Source organism: Benincasa hispida, chromosome 10, assembly GCF_009727055.1.
Source record: "Benincasa hispida cultivar B227 chromosome 10, ASM972705v1, whole genome shotgun sequence".
Lineage (NCBI taxonomy): Eukaryota > Viridiplantae > Streptophyta > Magnoliopsida > Cucurbitales > Cucurbitaceae > Benincasa > Benincasa hispida.
The window spans coordinates 56,920,759-56,940,447 of NC_052358.1; the positions used below are offsets into that span (position 1 = coordinate 56,920,759).

The 19,689-nt window shown below is 38.7% G+C and overlaps 2 long non-coding RNA genes across 2 annotated transcripts; both read left to right on the plus strand.

Moving 5' to 3' along the window:
- The first annotated feature begins 6 nt into the window (after nucleotides 1-6).
- LOC120088484 lies at nucleotides 7-1,090 on the plus strand. The gene is made up of 3 exons (XR_005484934.1): nucleotides 7-545; nucleotides 643-712; nucleotides 852-1,090. It is a non-coding gene; the product is annotated as an uncharacterized LOC120088484 (long non-coding RNA).
- Nucleotides 1,091-16,295: 15,205 nt separating this feature from the next.
- On the plus strand, nucleotides 16,296-19,689 carry LOC120088803. Its single transcript, XR_005485040.1, has 2 exons — nucleotides 16,296-18,230; nucleotides 18,325-19,689. It is a non-coding gene; the product is annotated as an uncharacterized LOC120088803 (long non-coding RNA).

Sequence of the window (19,689 nt, forward strand, 5' to 3'; positions counted from 1 at the left end):
TTTCTTTTCTCTTTTCCCTTTCTTCTTCTTCCCTCACGCGACCCCCTCCCTCTTGTTTTTGCTTCGTTTCACGCCGCCAACACGCACGCAGCTGCTGCCACCATCCGACGAGTTGAGGCGCCATCGAGTTGTCCATATCTGAAGCCGTTCATTGCGTTTCTTCCCCCGGACGCCGCCCAGCCCTCGTCTGCCAGCCGCGACCATCTGCTCTAGAACAGCTGCACGTCAGATCTGAAGGCCCCAGCCGCGAGTGTTCGTCGCCCATGCTGTTCGCGAGTCTCTAGCCACTCGATCTGTCAGCGTCGCCTCGGCTTGCGCCGCTTTACCTGTTCCGTGTGCTCTGTCCGGCATCGAGTCCTAGCCGTAAGTCTTCAACCGCCCTACGCCGCGCGTTGGGTCGTCTGCTAGTCGCCACTGCCAAACTAGCGCCAACCTTCAGCCCGATGCCCAGTGGCCCAGCCCCCTTCATCGCACTAGCGCTGTTCGAGCCAGCCTTCCGTCACTGGCGCCATCATTTGGGTTTCGTTGGACTTTGAATAATTTAGGTAAGAGCTGAGTTTTGGATTTTTTCTTTGAGGGGTTTGATTATTCCATTTGGTTTTGGGTTAAAATTGTTAATCTCTCATTATGTTTGGACTATAGAATCAAGGATTGAAGATTTTGAGACATTGCTTTGAAGTTTAAGACCAATTTCAGTGGAAAATTTGTTAAGGTTAGTAAATCTTTGTGAGTTTTGAAAATTAACTTTGGACCAAGCCATGATTTCAAGAAAGTTAAAACTAGAGACCTTGAGTAAATTGGTTAATTGGAAATGACTCAAGAGATTAATTTAAATATTGGATTTATTATAGGCGTCGCTTCAAGGCTCTGTTTGGCAAGGAGGGCATAAGCTTGCTTGAACAAATTTGGATTTACTTTAAGCTAAGTAATCTTACTACTGGAATTGCCCTAGTGTCATGCAATGATAATTATGATGTATTGAGGATTATTAGTTAGCATGATATTTATGTATGCCTTCATTGACTGAGGTTCGAAAGGACTGGAGTCAGGTATTGATAAATATGATTTACTGAGTATATATTGATGGTTTGATGTTTATGTATACCTTGCTGACATGAGGGTTTAAAAGACTAGTTATGCATAGAGATGTTTGAATACTAGTATGATTTGAGTATATTATTATTATTGGAGATCCTGCAGAATCTGAGGATGATGAGATGTATACGTATGTTATAGAGCTATGATGAAGAAATTTATGTGTGTTATAGAACCATAATGATGAGATGTATATGTATGTTATAGAATCATGATGACGAGATGTATATGTAGGTTATGAGACTAGGATGACGAAAGGTATATGTATGTTGTAGAATCATGATGATGAGATGTATATGTATGTTATGGGACTAGGATGACAAGATGTATAGGTAGGTTGTAGAACCATGATGATGAGGTGTATATATAAGTTATAGAACCATGTTATGATACTTGTGATGTTAGGATAGCGATAGTGTCCTCACTGATTAGTTAGATACCCACTAGAGGTTGTGTGTCCTTCGGGATTCACTAGAGATGGTGGTTTCCTTCGGGATCTATCAGAGGTTGTGTTTTCTTCGAGATTCACTAGAGGTGGTGCTTTCCTTCAGGATTCACCAGAGGTTGTATTTCCTTCGGGATTCACCAGAGATTGTGTTTCCTTCGGGATTCACCAGAGATGGTGTCTCCTTTGGGGTTCACCAGAGGTTGTGGGTCCTACGGGCCTTACTAGAGGTAATGGGTATACTTAACTACAGTAGAATGAAATTCAATTATTCATGTATGTATGTGTCCCATGAGGACTAAAGAAGTTTATATGTTTCGCCAGAGGTAAGCATCTAAAGGACATAGATTCCTAACCTGACCTGGTTACTTATTATACTCATCCTTTCTCATGTTGTTGTTTCAAGTAAAGGTAGAGATGCACCGGCGATTCACAAGCGAAATCCGTGATCAAGCCACTGGGACCAGTTCTATGCTTTCGCTCATGATATTTAGATTTCTTTTCATGTTCTTCATCTTTCAGTTTTGATGTTTGAAACTTACTATTAAGATTTATTTTCATACCTATTTATTATCATTTATGATTTATGGGTACCCTATCGTCTATTTTTAATATTTGAATTTAATAAAGGTCTTTTGAATTTGTCTTATTTATTTAGCATTTATTTCACTATAAAAGGGTATCGTTTTAAGTTCCATGCATGCATATGTTTAGTAACAACCTAACTTGGGTCCTAAGGGGTCGGGTCATTACATTAATACAAATACAAAAGTTCAAATTCCACGAAACAAGTTTCTTTGAAAACACTGTGTGAACAAATTGACACACCCAATAGGACCTCACTACCTCTCATCTCTATCTCGTCATCTAAATCAACAAATCAAAAAATGACAACAAAGGAAGCCACATCCAAAGTTACCATTGCAAGCGACGCTTACACGGGATCTATCACCCGTAGTCATTCAAAAGATATCATGGAGGAACAAGAACAAGGTTCTGTCTTCACAACGAAAATATGGGAACAATTGACGAAATCTACTAAAGGCAAGATCTTTATCAAAGAAAATCTCTTGTTCGACAATTATGCTCCTACTTCTAATCAATTAGAGAAAGAATCACACTTTGATGTAGTGTCTGACATGATAGAGCTGACAAACACCAAGCAGCAGAAAGAAGAGCTAGTTCGATTACATCATCTGGTGTAGAGCTCTGAGTCTGGATTGCAAAGATAAAGTCAACGAATTATCTGTAGTGGAAATGTGCCCTGAGGGCATGCATTGGGAGCTTCTCCATATCCTACAAGGAAGAAAACATCGTACATTTGAGAAGTTGATGGCACACGTTCATGACGTGAAGTTGAGCATCGCCAATAGGGGAACCAAAGATTCCCTAGTCTTTGAAAGGAGAAAAGACAAGAATGAAACCAAAGGCATTGAAAAGATTGCTCGATACATATAAAATCATTAAACAAACACATTAAACATAGTAACGACCTAGAATTAAGAAGAAGAAAATAACAAATTTTTGGAGCTATCAACACCTTCGTTTGAAAATTCTGCAAAAAGATTCAATATCCAAATTTTGGTTAGCTACGTTTCTAGAATCCCTAGCAACGGCACCAAAAATTTGTTGCGTTTCAACTGTGTTTGTGGTTTTGAAGTTAAATGATGATGAAAATGAATGATTATGACAAAGATTTTTAATCTATCTCTTGGTATAAAGATGATGTTATACATCAAACTAATGATAGATTTATGTCCATACATATCTTGCTAGTTGCATACAAGTTCCCTTAAGCTAGATACAAGTATAAATCTAACTTAAGTGTCCTGGTAAGTTCTGTTGGGGATGATGCTCTAAGGTCTCGTGTCCTGTAGTTTGTAAATAGTTTAATGCTTGTGATGTATAATATATGATATTTATTTCGCTTCTTGACTTTGCATATTGGATGTTTTATTTGCTTTACCACAAACCAATAAACTAAAATCCCTGGTTGTCATTATGTAACTTAAGCATGCATGTGGTGACATACAAATGGATCATGTCTTAAATGATAACCAAAATGGTCTGTAGTATATGGATATAGGAGGAAAATCTTACCTTGGTAATGCTACGGATGCGGCCTGCTTTGTGGAATGGTTATAAGTGATGTGACTTGCCATAGATGGTCTGATCCTGATCATTCATGTGGGGACATGTGAGTGGGGGCATCTTATACAAAGAGTTTGTATAAGACCTGACCACGAAGTGTTAACGTCTTGTTATATAACGCAGTTCATGACAGAGACTTCACTTTACTAGGATGACCATAAGTAACATGATCTCAATCCTGAGTGAGTTGGGAACTTCTGCCATTGAGGGTGGTTCTTTGATTGGCATGAGTGCGAGTGGCCAGGCTACTAATAACGGGCAGAAATTCACATTATCATAGTGCTAAGTTCTTAAACAATGCTGACTTGCGTTGATAAAATATGTTAAATTGCGTCCAAAAAGCATCAAATTCATAATATTGCAGTCGCATGCGTTCATTGCATAGAAACAATTGATTTTTTTGGTTTTATGCAGAATATGCGTTGACGCAAGGCGCAAATTGCGATCATAGGAAATCATTGGTCGAGCGCAGCATTATCGCAAGACTTTGCGGTGATTGTGTTTGTAAACATTTGCTTAAGAAGGATTGTCGCAACTTGGTCAGCACAATTTGGTGGGCGCTTCTGAGTGAAAGGCATAATTAATCGCGATGGGACAAAAAGTTAATGACGGTCAAATCCGAATTAAGTTGACAGCCACTAACGATAACAAGTACATTCAGATTTTCCAGTGACAAATATTCGACGCATCAGTTAGGGAATTAAAGTTATCCCATCTGTGCAATCATAAGAGAGAAGCTGCCTTCACCCCGAAGCTCTATAAATACTAAAGGTATCCTTCAGAAAAGGGTTGACCAGTTCACGAGTTCACCATCTCACGAGCTCTGTTTATAGTTTAGCCTTGTTCTTAGAATTCTTTTATTTTAAGGCAAACGCGAGAGAAGAAGGTTGTGCCAACAGATCGTTCCGATAAGCTTGGGAGAGCGCCGAAAGCTTCAAGAACAGAGAGAGGGTCGACTCCTGCGGAAGCAGGAATATTTTTGAACCAAATAGAGATTGACAGTGTAAAAGCCTCGGTCAGCAAGAAATTGCTACTAGGCTCTCTACCTTTATCTTCCATTGTTATTTTGTACTCAAACTCATTTATAAAAATGAAATTTCCTTCTCTATATTTGTTCACTCTCTTGTTATTTACGCATGAGTAGCTAAATCTGTTGAATGTGTTGAGAAGCATTAGCTTGATAACGATCGGATCCTTACATATTATGGTCCGACCGCTACGACATGCATACTTAGACTTTTCTATCATGAGATGAGTTTTGGCAAAAATCTCAAAAGAACATATCTAAGATTTTATTAATTAGGTAGAAAACTATATAAAAAAAAAGTTTATTTTACAAAACACCAGGATCCATAAAACATCAGCATAGTGATACAAAAATGTATATGCCTATAATAGTGAGTTTGATGGTTGGCCATTTGAGCGACGTCCAGTTCTGCTACCTATGCTGTGTCCTTACCTACAAAGTCTGTAAAAATAGGATGAGTATATAATATACCTAGTAAGTAGTTCTCACATAGTGTAGTGACCAAATGCACAATCACATGTAACATGTTCTGAAAACATATGATTGGAACCGAAAACATATAATAACATGTGGTGGTCGGTTATGCTTCTAACGTAAATTTCTCCACCCTGATAGGAAGATGAGAACTTAGGTGGAAACTAACCCATATGATGATTAGCGAGTCATGCAGTCAGTAGGGCCAGAGTTGCATCCAACATTAACCATTAACATAAACGTAAGATTGGACTAGAGGGGTGCAACCATACATACCCCGTTAGTCCCTAGCATAATCTTGACATAGAATTGGGTCTAGAGGGGTGCAACCATACATACCCTGTTAGTCCCTAGCATAATCTTGACATAGAATTGGGTCTAGAGGGGTGCAACCATACATGCCCTGCTAGCCCTAGAAGCATAACCTTTATCTAATTAAAATTTAATCTTATTTCATCGTTGTGAACAAACATAATGCATGGGTTCCCTTGTCGATAAACGTATTTTAAACATGTAATGCACAATAACATAATTATGCAACATATTAAAGGTACACTACCATGAAATACTTAAAGAGAGGGTGAGATAAACTACTTACCTTGACTGCGATCTTAGTTATTCCTTATTATTCCTTATGGTTTAATTAATAGAGCTTTCCCTCTTAAACCAGAAGGAAATTTGGGCAGCACTTCCCTTGCGTTTCCTCCTTCAAACTAACAGAATTACTTCACCCTTTTCACACGATTTTTACTACTGAGTTTTGTTTGAGAATGAGTTTAACTTCCAGCCCAAAGCCTCCTATTTATAGCCATTTCTATCTCTTCTCTATGTGACAACTCATCCTACAAATGACTTCTTTAAAATTAGTTAGGATTAAGAATTTCTCTTAATGAGACACCTAATTTTGGCTAACGTTTGCCCTTACGTCTTCAACCTTTGTTTGAATTCAATTTTAGGGTTCTCCATGTATAATCTATAAGATTGTGGCTAAATTCAACGCATAATCTATGCTTCTGTCCAAATCTCGCTCTCTTTGTTCTTAGAATCTTGCTCTCTACAGCTTTCTCGCTGGTTTGGCTCTCGTGGTTCTCGCTCTCGCTCTCGCTGGTTTTACTCTCATGGTTCTCGCTCTCTTCCACTTTCTCGTTGAGACTCTCGCTCTCTCCAATTTTCTCTTCAATCTCGCTTTCTCCAATCTCACCAGTGTGGCTCTCTCCTTCATTCTTTCCATCTTTTCTCTCCAACTTTGCTCTCTCCTAGTTTTCTCTCCAATATTTCTCTCCAATCTCGCTTTCTTCAGGTTTCTCTCCACCAATCTTGCTAATTTTACCGCTTATGACACGTGGATTCCACTTCCTTTTTTTTTTTAACTCTTTCAATTTTTATCCGTATAATTAATTCACCTCCAATTCTTTCAATGGGCAGTGCCCAAACAAAAAGTTATCTACTGTCCTTTGTCTCCCGAATTAGCTAGCGTCCAACTTCTAATTAATCCTCCCTGATTCTGCCCCCTTATTAATTATTTTTGGATAATTAATAAATTTCTAATTTTTTTCCAATTTTAAATTTCCACCCGATTTTCCTATTAAATTTATATATTTTTCATTCTTAATTATATATTTTATTTGTTTTCTTGCTTTCTAAATTAGGATTAGGTATTACATTTACTACCCCTTTAAATAAAATTTCGTCCTACTTACCATTTGATATTTAATTTCCTGTAGTGTATGCCTACAAATTTGAGTTGTTACATTCTTCCCCCCTTAAGAACTTTCGTCCTCGAAAGTTTCTTGGTTCTTAAACAAGTAAGGGTATTTGGCTTTCATCTCTTCTTCTCGTTCCCATGTAGCTTCTTCTACTTGCTGACTTCTTCAGAGAACCTTCACTAAACTTATTTCTCGATTACGAAGTGACTTTTTCTCTCTTGCTAGGATGCAAACTAGAGTCTCTTCATATTCCAAGTTTTCTCTTATTTGTAGAGGTTCATGATTTACTACATGTGATGGGTCGTATTTTCGAAGCATCGATACATGAAAGACATTATGTATTGTAGAAAGAGTGGGTGGTAATGCTCATCGATAAGCTACTTGGCCAATACATTCTAATATTTCAAAGGGTCCAATAAAGCGGGGGCTAAGTTTGCCTTAATGCAGGTCTTGCAATTAACTGTGCTATTTGAGTTGTGAAGGTTCTTGGTATTAGTGAAATCTCAGTTCTTTCAAGGTCATCCATTATGCGTTTGGAGATGGTACTTAGGGCTGCTGTATGAGCTGACTTTCTGCTAAGAGCATCAGTAACAATGTTAGCTTTTTCTGGATGATAGAGGATCTCACATTCATAATCTTTTACTAATTCTAACCATCTTCGTTGCCTCATATTTAACTCTTTCTGGGTAAAGAAGTACTTAAGGCTTTTATGATCTGTATAAATTTGGATCTTTTTCCCATATAAGTAATGTCTCCATATCTTTAAGGCAAAGACTACGACAGCTAACTCCAAGTCATGAACGGGATAATTTTGTTCATAAGGTTTTAGTTGTCTTGAAGCATATGCTATTACCTTTCCGTGTTGCATCAATACACAACCAAGCCTCTTTTTCGATACATCACTGTACACAGTTAAACCCTATGATCCGTCAGGTATAGTGAGAAGAGGGGCTGTGGACAACCTTTCTTTTAGTTCCTGGAAGCTTTGCTCACATGCTTGGTTCCAAACAAAAGGATTATTCTTCTCGGTGAGGTTAGTTAAGGGTAATGCTATACTTGAGAAATTCTTCACAAATCGTCTATAATATCCTGCTAATCTAAGGAAGCTTCGTACTTTGCGGACTGTTGTTGGGCGAGGCCACTTGTTAACTATTTCAATCTTAGCAGGATCCACTGAGATTCCTTCTTGCTTTATAATATGCCCTAGATAAGCAACTTGCCGCATCCAAAACTCACATTCGGAGAATTTGGCATACAACTTTCCTTTCTTAATATGAAAAGGACGTCCCTAAAATGTTTTTCATGTTCTGCCTCAGACTTGGAATAGACCAAAATATCATCTATAAATACGATCACGAAGTTATCAAGATAGTCCTTAAAAATTCTATTCATCAAGTCCATGAAGGCTGTTAGGGCATTCGTTAATCCAAAGGGCATTACAACGAATTCATAATGCCCATATCTTGTTCGGAAAGTAGTCTTGGGTATATCAGACTCCTTGATTCGTAGTTGATGATATCCAGATCGTAAGTCTATTTTGGAGAATACTGAGGCTCCTTGTAATTGGTCAAATAGGTCATCAATGTGTGGAAGTGGGTACTTATTCCTGTCTCTTATACACATCTAGATGTGTATAAGAGACAGCTCTATATCTTTAAGGCAAAGACTACGGCAGCTAACTCCAAGTCATGAACGGGATAATTTTGTTCATAAGGTTTTAGTTGTCTTGAAGCATATGCTATTACCTTTCCGTGTTGCATCAATACACAACCAAGCCTCTTCTTCGATGCGTCACTGTACACAGTTAAACCCCCTGATCCGTCAGGTATAGTGAGAATAGGGGCTGTGGTCAACCTTTCTTTCTGTCTCTTATACACATCTAGATGTGTATAAGAGACAGGTCCATACCTAGTATTATGTCAAAATCACTTATGTCTAGGATGATAAGGGTCACCCCTAGTTTATGTCCTGATACTGACAATTCACAGTTTTCCACTACTGAGTTGGCCAACATAGATACTCCGGCAGGAGTAGCTACGGATAGAATGTAGCCTAAGGGCTTTGATGTTAATTGAGCATGTTGTGCAAATGTTGTAGAGATGAATGAATGACTAGAGCCCGAATCAAATAAAGTGAAGGCATAATACTCGAGGATGGGTAATGTACCTGTAATAACTGCATCTTGATCCTTTGCCTCTTGACATGTAACAGCAAACACCCGTCCTTTCTGTTGTTGGGTAACCTTGTTACTAGTAGGCTAGGTGGTCTGGGCAGTTGATACTTGGTTGATGAGCTTTAGGCAAGCCTTTACATAGTGACCCGTCTGGCTGCAGTTGAAACACACCCCTAAGTTCCGTAAACATTACCCCTGATGGTGTTTTCCACAATTTCTGCACTTAGGATATGTGAATGTTTGTCTCTTCTATTGTGACTGTACGCCCTGAGTGCTTTGGGAAATTTTTGCTTGCCATTGTGAACGTTGGAAGCCTTGTTGGGTGAATTTTCTTTTTTGATTTGGCATGAATCCTCATTCAGAAGTTGAGGTTTTGACAGCAAGATCTACTTTCAAGAGTAAGGCCGACTCGAGGGCAAGAGCATACTCTTTATGTCGGAAGGCAGTAACAATGCCTCGAATGCCTTCTCTTAATCCCCAAATAAACCTTTCCACCTTCTTCTCAACCCGTTCATCTGCATACTCAGGCATCTATCACACAATCCTACTTTTCTCAAATCTGTCACATTTGTTTATTTTTCATCACTGCAAACAAATACCTCAACAACTATTGATTTATTTCGTTACCACAAAGATTTCCTAAAAATTAACATCGCAACCTGTTTTCACAAGTCCTTGAGTTTGACCCTGGACTTACCAGGAACTCAGTGGGGTTTACACTTGGATTCCACTAAGAAAACTTGAGTGCTCAACACATTTTTCACCATCGTATTTCATCCACATTTCCACATCATAAAATAACGCATCAAGTTTTTGGCATTGTTGTCGGGGACTTCAGCAAAATAGTGTGCTAACGGTAATTTTTCTGATTTCTTTGCAGACTCTCAATCTCTGGCGAATTACGACTCGGAGATTTAGAGGACATTCAGAAAAAGATTAAGAGACCGCCAATAACAATAAGAGAGAACACCAAGAATGGCGGAGTAACCGGAAGGAAGGGTCGCTAACGCGAACAATATTATGGCCAACCCCGTCCTTCTGGCGAATGATCGCAATAGACCCATCTAGGACTATACGTCGCCTAACCTCTATGATTTCTCTCCAAGAATCATGAGGTTGATGTTAGATAGATCGAGGTTTGAAATGCAACCGGTAATGTTGTAGATGATTCAGGCTGCTGGGTAGTAGGTAAACGTCGAAGGGGAAAGAGACATCACTTTAGGCTTTGTTGTAGTTTGGAGGAAGGCGTGGCGAAGACCCGCACGCCCACCTCCGGAGCTTCATAGAAATATACAAAACTTTTGTGTTCCCGAATATCTCCACCGAGGAAGTTCAGATCACTTTGTTCCCATTTTTCTTATGCAATCAAGCAAGAAAATGGGCATATTCTCTTGAACCGGGGGAGATAACTTCGTGGGAACAGATGGTGGTAAAGTTTATGAAGAAGTGTTTCCCACCAACTGAGAATGCTAGGAGAAGGAAATTAATAACAAACTTTGAACAGGAAGATGACGAATTGCTCAACAATGCCTGGGCGAGGTTCAAGCGGCTGGTAAGAGACTGTCCACATAATGGCTTACTAGACTGCCTGCAGATGGAGATCTTTTACCAAGGACTAAATCCCTCTTTGCAGACCGCTGCAAATGTGGCAGCTGCTGGTGGTCTGCTCGACAAAACATATGAGGAGGCAAAGGGTATACTTGATCGCATTTCCAAAAATCACGAGGATTAGAGGGAAAATAATCAAAGATTAAGAATTAAAGATAATGACGCAAATAACGGGGCCATCGCATCCCTGCAAAATCAAATGACTGTGATGATGAGTTTGATACAAGGCATCGCAATTAATAAAACGGGAGCGAAGAAAGGGCAGGTCAGTGCAATTACTCAAACGACCGTAAGTTGGGTCATTTACGGAGATGCTCACTCGATGGAAGAATGCCCAACAAACCCGCAGTCGGTATGCTTCATGAGAAATAATCCTATTCCAATACATATAACCCAGGCTGGCGAAACCACCCAAATTTTGCGTGGAAAAATCAACAACAAAGCTTTCAACCTGTGGCACAAAAAGGAGGGCCACCCAGCTTTTTTCCACAAACAAACAGTCCAGCGCATAGCCAAGCTAACAGCTCGCAAACACCGCAATCTTCGTCCTTCGAGAGCTTGTTGAAGTAATACATTGAGAAAAACGAATTAGTGCTTCAGAATCAAGTTACATCTATTAGAAATCTCGAAATTCAAATGGGACAAATTGCNCTATTAGAAATCTCGAAATTCAAATGGGACAAATTGCGTGCGAGCTAAAAAATAGACTGCAAGGAGCGTTGCCGAGCTCAACTGAGCTCCCTCACAATGCTGAGGGTACCGGAAAGGAACAATGCTTACCAGTCTTCTTGCTAAGCGACAACATGACTGCAGAAGTAGGGGAGAAGCCCATTGCGACCAACTTGAATGCGGAGACAACCAAAGACCTGTTGAACTATAGTTCGGAAAAGCCTGAGAAAATAGACCCTGAAGTTACATCCACCCTTAAGCCTCTAGATCTTGAGACAGAAGAAGTCCAACCACCAGCAACTCCGCAAAGATTGAAAGAGAAACAAAATGATGAAGTCAAGATCGCAATAGTGGTTGTAGTGCAAAATTCTATGATCCCACCAAAAATGTGCGACCCAGGAATCTTCACGATACCATGCTCCATTAGAGGGATCTACAGTGGCCAAGCACTATGTGATCATGGGGCAAGTATAAACATAATGCCTCTATCAATCTTCAAACAATTGAATGCCGGCACACTCACGCCCACAAAGGAAACTCTCCTACTCGCGAACAGATCTCGAAACACCCTGAAGGAGAGTTGAAAAATGTTGTAATCTCAATCAATAAATTCATCCTGCCGGCAGACTTCCTTATTTTGGATTATAAAGCGGACGAAGATGCACCCATCATATTAAGACGACCATTCCTTTTGACCGATCGCGCTCAAATTGATGTGCGCAAGGGGGAAATTATAATGAACATTCATGGGGAAAAGCTCCGGATTAAGGCAGTCAAGATCAAGGATGCAATCCTTTTGAATATCCTTTTCCTGCATCAAATACTTCATGAACTTTTATCATCTCATTATTTATTATCGCAATTACCTCTTTGTTACCAGCACCGTTCTTAGTCTACAAAAAAAAATTACAGTAAAAGAATGTTGTTTTGTTTAAAATTATTTGACCCTCTCACTGTTTTTGGTGCAACGATCGAGGCATAGGATTGTGGAGGTGCTACACGAAGAAGAAACTTATCTTACTCTGTCATCGCAATCCAAAGAAGATAGATCGCCGCAAAGAATGATACATCAATACATAATGTGGGCGACAGCGCAAATTTGGGGGTTGTATTCTTCCTTCACTTTATTTCAAATTTTGCACTATCACATCGCATTTTAGCTTTAAAAATTTTATCATCGCATCCTCTTTGATTACCGTAATCATTTGACATGGATAAATTTAGTAAGTTATCGCATACTGTCTCTTTGCCAATTATGATTTCAATGATGAAAAATATGCTTCTATTTATTTCATATATACTAGAGTCAACTTAACTTTAAGATAGTCACCTCATGAAATATTTCTAGAAGTTAGGGGTTTGCTAGCTTTCTTTCAAACTCTCTTTACGAAGTTTTCTAAGAACATCGCATGACTTATTTTAATCTTTTGACAATGAGGACATTGCCGCATTTTAAATTTGGGGGTGAGGTATTTATTTTCGACCTTGCTATTTAGAAAAAAAAAAAAGGAAGGAAAATTTTGAGAATAACAACTCCACTGTCAATGCAATGGGGAAACCCAAGTTGATAAGAGTTAAGTTGTGAAGGGCACTTATCCGTAGTTGGATGTCCACATGACACACGTGGGGGCAAGCCAAAACGAAAGTAAGTCACCAGGATCAACACATAAATAATTTACCACAACTCCGTTACCAAGTAGATATGAGTTTAGTCTGAGAAATAGCGCATTGCTCGTAGTTGGATGTCCGCATGACACACGTGGGGGCAAGCCAAAACGAAGGCGAGGCACTTGGATCAGCGCGAGGTTAGAAAAAAATAATAACATCAAGAAATATGCAAGGATAAAATCATTTAACACCCCGGTGGAATTTTTTTTTAAAAATGAATCATGCGATGTTCCGGAATTTGGTAAAGTCCTTTTATAAGTTTAGTTTGCAATCCCTAGGTCTTAAAAATATTTTAAGAGGAGACTTGAATAAGACTTAAGAAAATTTGGTATATAGGATTTAAATGAAGTATCCTTGAGAAATCTAGGAAAAGAACATTGCGGTTGACTTGCTAAAGGAAATCTTTAGCTTATGCTTGAGGACAAGCATTGTTTAAATTCGGGGGTGTGATAACGGGCAGAAAAGCACGTTATCATAGTGCTAAGTTCTTAAACAATGTTGGCTTGCGTTGATAAAATATGTTAAATTGCATCCAAAAAGCATCAAATTCATAATATTGCGGTCGCATGCGTTCATCACATAAAAACAGTTGATTTTTGTGTTTTTATGCAGAATATGCGTTGACGCAAGGCGAAAATTGCGATCATAGAAAATCATTGGTCGAGCGCAGCATTACCGCAAGACTTTGTGATGATTGTGTTCGTAAACATTTGCTCAAGAAGGATTGTCGCAACTTGGTGGGCACAACTTGGTGGGCGCATCTGGGTGAAAGGCATAATTAATCGATATGGGATAGAAAGCTGATGATGGTCGAATCCGAATTAAGCTAACAGCCGCTCACGATAACAAGTATATTCAGCTTTTTGGTGACAAATATTCGGCGCATCAGTCAGAGAATTAAAGTCATCCCATCTGTGCAATCATAAGAGAGAAATCACTTCACCCCGAAGCTCTATAAATACCAAAGGCATCCTTCAGAAAAAGGGTTGACCAATTCACGAGTTCACCATCTCACAAACTCTGTTCATAGTTTAGCCTTGTTCTTAGATTTTCTTTTATTTTAAGGTGAACGCTAGAGAAGAAGGTTGTGCCAATAGATCATTCCGATAAGCTTGGGAGAGCGTCGGAAGCTTCAAGAACAGAGAGAGGGCCGACTACCGCGGAAGCAGGAATATCTTTTGAACCAAATAGAGATTGATAGTGTAAAAGCCTCGGTCAGTAAGGAATTTCTACCAGGCTCTCTACCTTTATCTTCCACTGTTATTTTGTACTCAAACTCATTTATAAAAATGGAATTTCCTTCTCTATATCTGTTCACTCTCTGTTATTTACGCATGAGTAGCTAAATCTGTTGAATGGGTTGAGAAGCATTTAACTAGCACAACTGGGAATCTTCATTCTATGCGATTATCTTGTATTATGTATGCTTCATTCGTCTATTAGAGATACTCAGGAGGGTAGTCTAAAGACAGGATCTAAGCTTGGGAAAGTCAGGCTAGAATCTAGGCTCAGGAGAGTCAGATTAGAATGCATATCAAGAGATAGGAGCTTAGGAATAAGCATTGTTTGCTATTAATGAATCGCATGCATCCTAGAGATAGGATATGATTGTGTGCGGTCACCTTGCCTTTATGCATCTTGCATCATCGCATAGGACAAGAGTAGAGACTTAGGAATAAGCTCTATGGACACTTTTGTATTCAACACATGCGTCCTAGACTTAGAAACATCACATTTGCATTGGAAAATGACTTGTTGTGCATGGTTGTAGCATGATCGCATAGGCTGACGTATTCCCATGTAACGCTAGCTAAAGACCTTCTCAACCCGTTCATCTGCATACTCAGTGCATCTATCACACAATCCGACTTTTCTCAAATCCGCCACATTTGTTTATTTTTCATCACCGCAAACAACAACCTCAACAACTATTGATTTATTTGATTATCGCAAAGTTTTCTTAAAAATTACCATCGCAACCTGTTTTCACAAGTCCCTGAGTTTGACCTTCGACTTACCAGGAACTCAGTGGGATTTACATTTAGATTCCACTGAGAAAACTTGAGTGCTCAACGCATTTTTCACCATCGCATTTCATCCACATTTCCACATCATAAAATAACGCATCAGCTGCCGACTCAAACCTACCACTTTGGGGAGTCCCCTGATTTGGGAGTTGGGAACTTAGCTACACAAGATGGAATTCACTCCTTCCCCGAAGTAGAGATAAGTAGATAGATTTCTCCCTAAAGGACTGATCCTAGGGCTTGAACGATGTGGCGCCACACACCTTCTCATGACCCGAGAGGTGTTCACACATAGTAGAACTATGTTGTATTATTCATTAGAGGGATCAGTGGTACTTAAGGAGAAAGATGTAACTACAGCGGTAAAACGGTAAACTGGCCCAGATGTACTTACAAGCATCTGTGAAGGGTTATCGTACTGATGATTTGTTTATCCGATGGACAAAGAAAAATATCTGTGGTAAAAAGAGTTCAGCTGTCGGTCTTTAGTGGAATGCCTGGCAGTTAACGGATGGTGGATCTTGTGGCTAAAGAGTTTAGTCAACTATTCACGTACCATTGGAGCTTCGAGCCATAGGTCTATAAGGTCCCCTTGGTAGCTTGGATACAAGTTGAGAATCAGTTTTTGGGTCAGTTTGAAATGTTCAAATTGAAAAGAGGGAGTTTGATTATACATGATATAATTGAACTGGTTAATTATATATGATATGATTGACTAAATGTATGAGATACATTAATTTGGAGGAATTTGGATATAAATATGATTTATATCAAGGAGAGGAGAAAACATTATGGTTAATATATGATATCAAACTATAGGTTATGAATATAATGTGATCATATTTATTATTTTATTAATTGGACAGTTATGGAATAATTGCCAGGCGTTTTCTCCATAACCATGCGTTAGTGGAAAGTTCAATTCGGTTTTCGTAACTAAAGAATAAAATGAATTTTTTTTTCATTTTGCAGATACGCGGTTAATTTGTTAGCATCCTATCGCTTAGTGAATTAAGAGCCTATACGATAACAGCTAACATCTTACTAAACGATCGCTCACTCGCACGCGTGCTTCTCTAAACGATCGCCCATAGTTTACTAAACGATCACTTAGCGCCCGAACTTTTCTAAACGATCATATAGATGATCGCCTAGCTTTTCCTACACGATCGTGTACCTTGCCTAAACAATCAAGTACCTTGACTATACGATAGTCGTTGCCTTCTCCCACTTGCTTGATCGTTGTACACGATATCTTTTCCTCCTCACCTCTACCAAATCAGTACAGAGCCCACACTTTGGATTCTCATTTCGAGAATACTAAGGGCTCCAAGTGGTGGTGTCGTCCCCATTTCCTATTGTTCGTTCAAAGCCGTTCGTGGTAGATGACTAGGGTGTTATTGGACGATTGCCTGCTGTTCTAGCGAGAGCGCAAGAAGGCTGTTCATAGAGAGAGCGAGATTTCAACCGAAGAGAGTCTTCAACTGGTATGTTTTCTCAGTCTCTTGTTTGTTTATCTGTAAGCATGCCGATAAATTAGTAGTGCTAATGCATATCTGTATATGTGAATGTATATGTGAAAATTCTATGATAATGAATTGGAAAGATCCGCTTCCGCACATAGGGACGAACTTGTATAAGAGTTCTTTCAAGTCCAGGGTCGAACGCGGGGATTCTAAAGTACATTAACTCAAGTTTTTGTCTTTAGATCTATTGTAGGGTTGATATGCGTTGGTTATGTCCACTAAACTACTGGCATGCATACAAGAAGGAAATAGGGATTTAAAAAAAGGGAAAATGGTTCATGGATGATAGGATCAAGCGTAGATGATATGCGTTGATTTCCTAGTGGGAACAACAAGGTTATGACAATGAAATGGAAATTGTACAGATGTCTGCTAGAGTCTAAGTGTACATGTGATGCATTGGAAGTCTATTCTTTAATTTATGTTCAACATCTCTCCATGTAGATGCCACACTTATCATATCTCTAGTTTGCATGCGTTAGTTAAAATGAATAGGCAAATGCCATGAATAATTTTATCTCTAGAATTACTCACGCCCTAGCTTGATGCGTTCAACAAGTAACTACTCTCTTGAGAAACTAATTGTTTTTTCACTTCAATCAACCGATCAGGTGGATTCAAGCAACAAATTTTATGCATTTATCAAGCCAGAGGATTCACATACACAAACGACTTAGAAATTTAACAGATGGAAATGTGAAGCATGGTTGAGATTGAGATTGAATTAAAGAAATACGTCTTGATACATACAACCTTAGTTCAATGAAGTGGAATAGTGAATGAGAATGCAAAATAAAAGAAAGAAGTCAAACTGTTGGATTCAATCTCTTGTCCCCTTTGGCTTGTTTTTATGCTTGTTGTTGCCAACTAAGTGGAGGTTGAAGAAGATGTCTCTCTCGAGATTTTCTCCAGCAACACCTCGTTGCCAACGATGGAGAATGGCTATCATCCCTCCTATTTCTTGCTTGTAGTCAGAAAATGTGAAAAACTAGAAAATGGCTGACTCTCTAACTAACTCCTCATTGTAGGCAACATCTCTTTATATAGGCAATCAGAACAACCACTTGGTGATGTGATTGCATTAAATTCCACACTCTAAGACAGTTGCCTACTATTTTGCCTTGATTAGATATAGCTAGTCAGATGCCCATGCATGCAAGTTGGATTTGATGTGGATTGCACAAGCCAAATGAATCTTTCGTGCGCCGGGTAAGCTAGACGCATTCTCTTGTGTTAGGCTTGTCTACAACACTTAGTAAATTTTTCTGATTCCTTCATTAAAGTGCGTTAGTGATGCAATGTTTCACTTAAAAAGATACTTTTGCATGAGTTTATCACATATATACAATTTCATGCACTTTTCTTTATTATGAGTACGTTTACATAACTCATAATCCTAATTATTCAATGAGAGGAAAATAACTTGTATTTATACATGTTACCAAGAACAATATGTTGTCGTTTCTTCGTCTTTCTCCCTTCTTCTCTTCTTCAAAATCGCCTCATTCATTATTTGAATAAATTTCTCTTCATTTTTTTTTGCTTTTCTTAATCAGAACTGATGGTCGAGAGTCATCATTGTTCTTGACGAACTTTATTGGAAACTTTTGCAAAAACAAAAAAGGTTAATTAAATAAAGAAATAAAGAAATTAGAGAAAAGGTTATCATTTCTTTATTTAACCTTTTTTTCTTCATTTATCATTTTTTTTAATTTTTTACATTTATTTATTTAATTAACCTTTTTTCTTTTGCAGGAGCTTCCAATCAAGTTTGTAAAGAAGAACGACGATTCTTTGTTATACAACATGGCAATTCTTGGCGTTACCCACGATGCAAAATGGAAGGTCTAACTCAAAAAATTGGATGTAAACTTCTATTTTCTGAGAGGCTAGCTGGAATTCGTCCAATTTTATTCTATTCAACATGGTTATTTCTTTGTGTTCCAATTGAAAGCAATTTGCTGATTCAATGTCCACATTTTCGATACCACCCCTACCCAAATCAATTATCCAACTTGTCGGCCACCGATTCTAATTATGAAAAGCAAAAACAAAGATGAAGAGAAGTCTGTTCAAATAGTGAATGAGGCAATTTTGAAGAAGAGAAGAAAAGAAAAAGACGAAGAAATTGCAGCGTATTATTCCTTATTGAGAGTTGAAGAAGATGATGAGAAAAAATATCTTGAAGAAAAGCACATCAACATCGTTTTTTCCGAGCAATCTGAGGTTTTCCTCGCCAAAACTCACATGTCTGGTACTTTTAAAGCTCTCTTCTACAAAAGTTGTAAGCTCACTTGTCACATATTTCCTGACTACCCAACTGTTGAGTGCAAATACTGTCACAAGCGTGGTCATATCCTTGAAAATTGTCCCATCCGACCACCCCGACCTCCGGGAAATTTTTCAAAGTAAAGACACGTTAAATCTGGCTCTGCCTCTACTGAGCCTAAATCTTCTCCGTCTACCTTTCAAATGAGTGATTTACAAGATTTGCTTAAATAGGTGATTTCATCCAATTCCTCCGCTCTTACGGTTTCCTCGGGTAATCGGTGGCTCCTTGATTCCACTTGTTGTAACCATATGACTTATGATTGTTCTCTTGTGACTACACCCACTCCCGCCAAATCTCTTCCTCTTATTTATGTTGCTGACAGTAATTGTATGACCATATTCCATGTTGGCTCTATTGACACTCCCACACTACAACTTTTTAATACGTATTGTGTTCCAAACTTGACCTTTAATCTTACCTCCGTCGGACAGATATTGGCTTAACTATTTCTTTTTCTTCTACTGTGTGTTAAGTTTAGGATCTACAGGCAGGACAGACAGTTAGTGCGGGTTGCAAAGTGGGAAGATTCTTTGAGCTCACATCATTCCAGCTACCTTCTTGTTCTCTTTTTGTCCTGTCACTAACTCTATTATATATCAATGGTATCTTCATCTTGGTCATGCTTCTTCCGATAAACTCCGTCATTTGATTTCTATTAAAAAATTGCATAATGTTTCCAAGTTTATTCATTTTGATTGTGTGAATTGCAAACTTGCTAAATAGCATGCATTATTCTTTTCCTAGTCCAGTTTTATATGTGGTCAGCCTTTTGACTTAATTCACTCTGA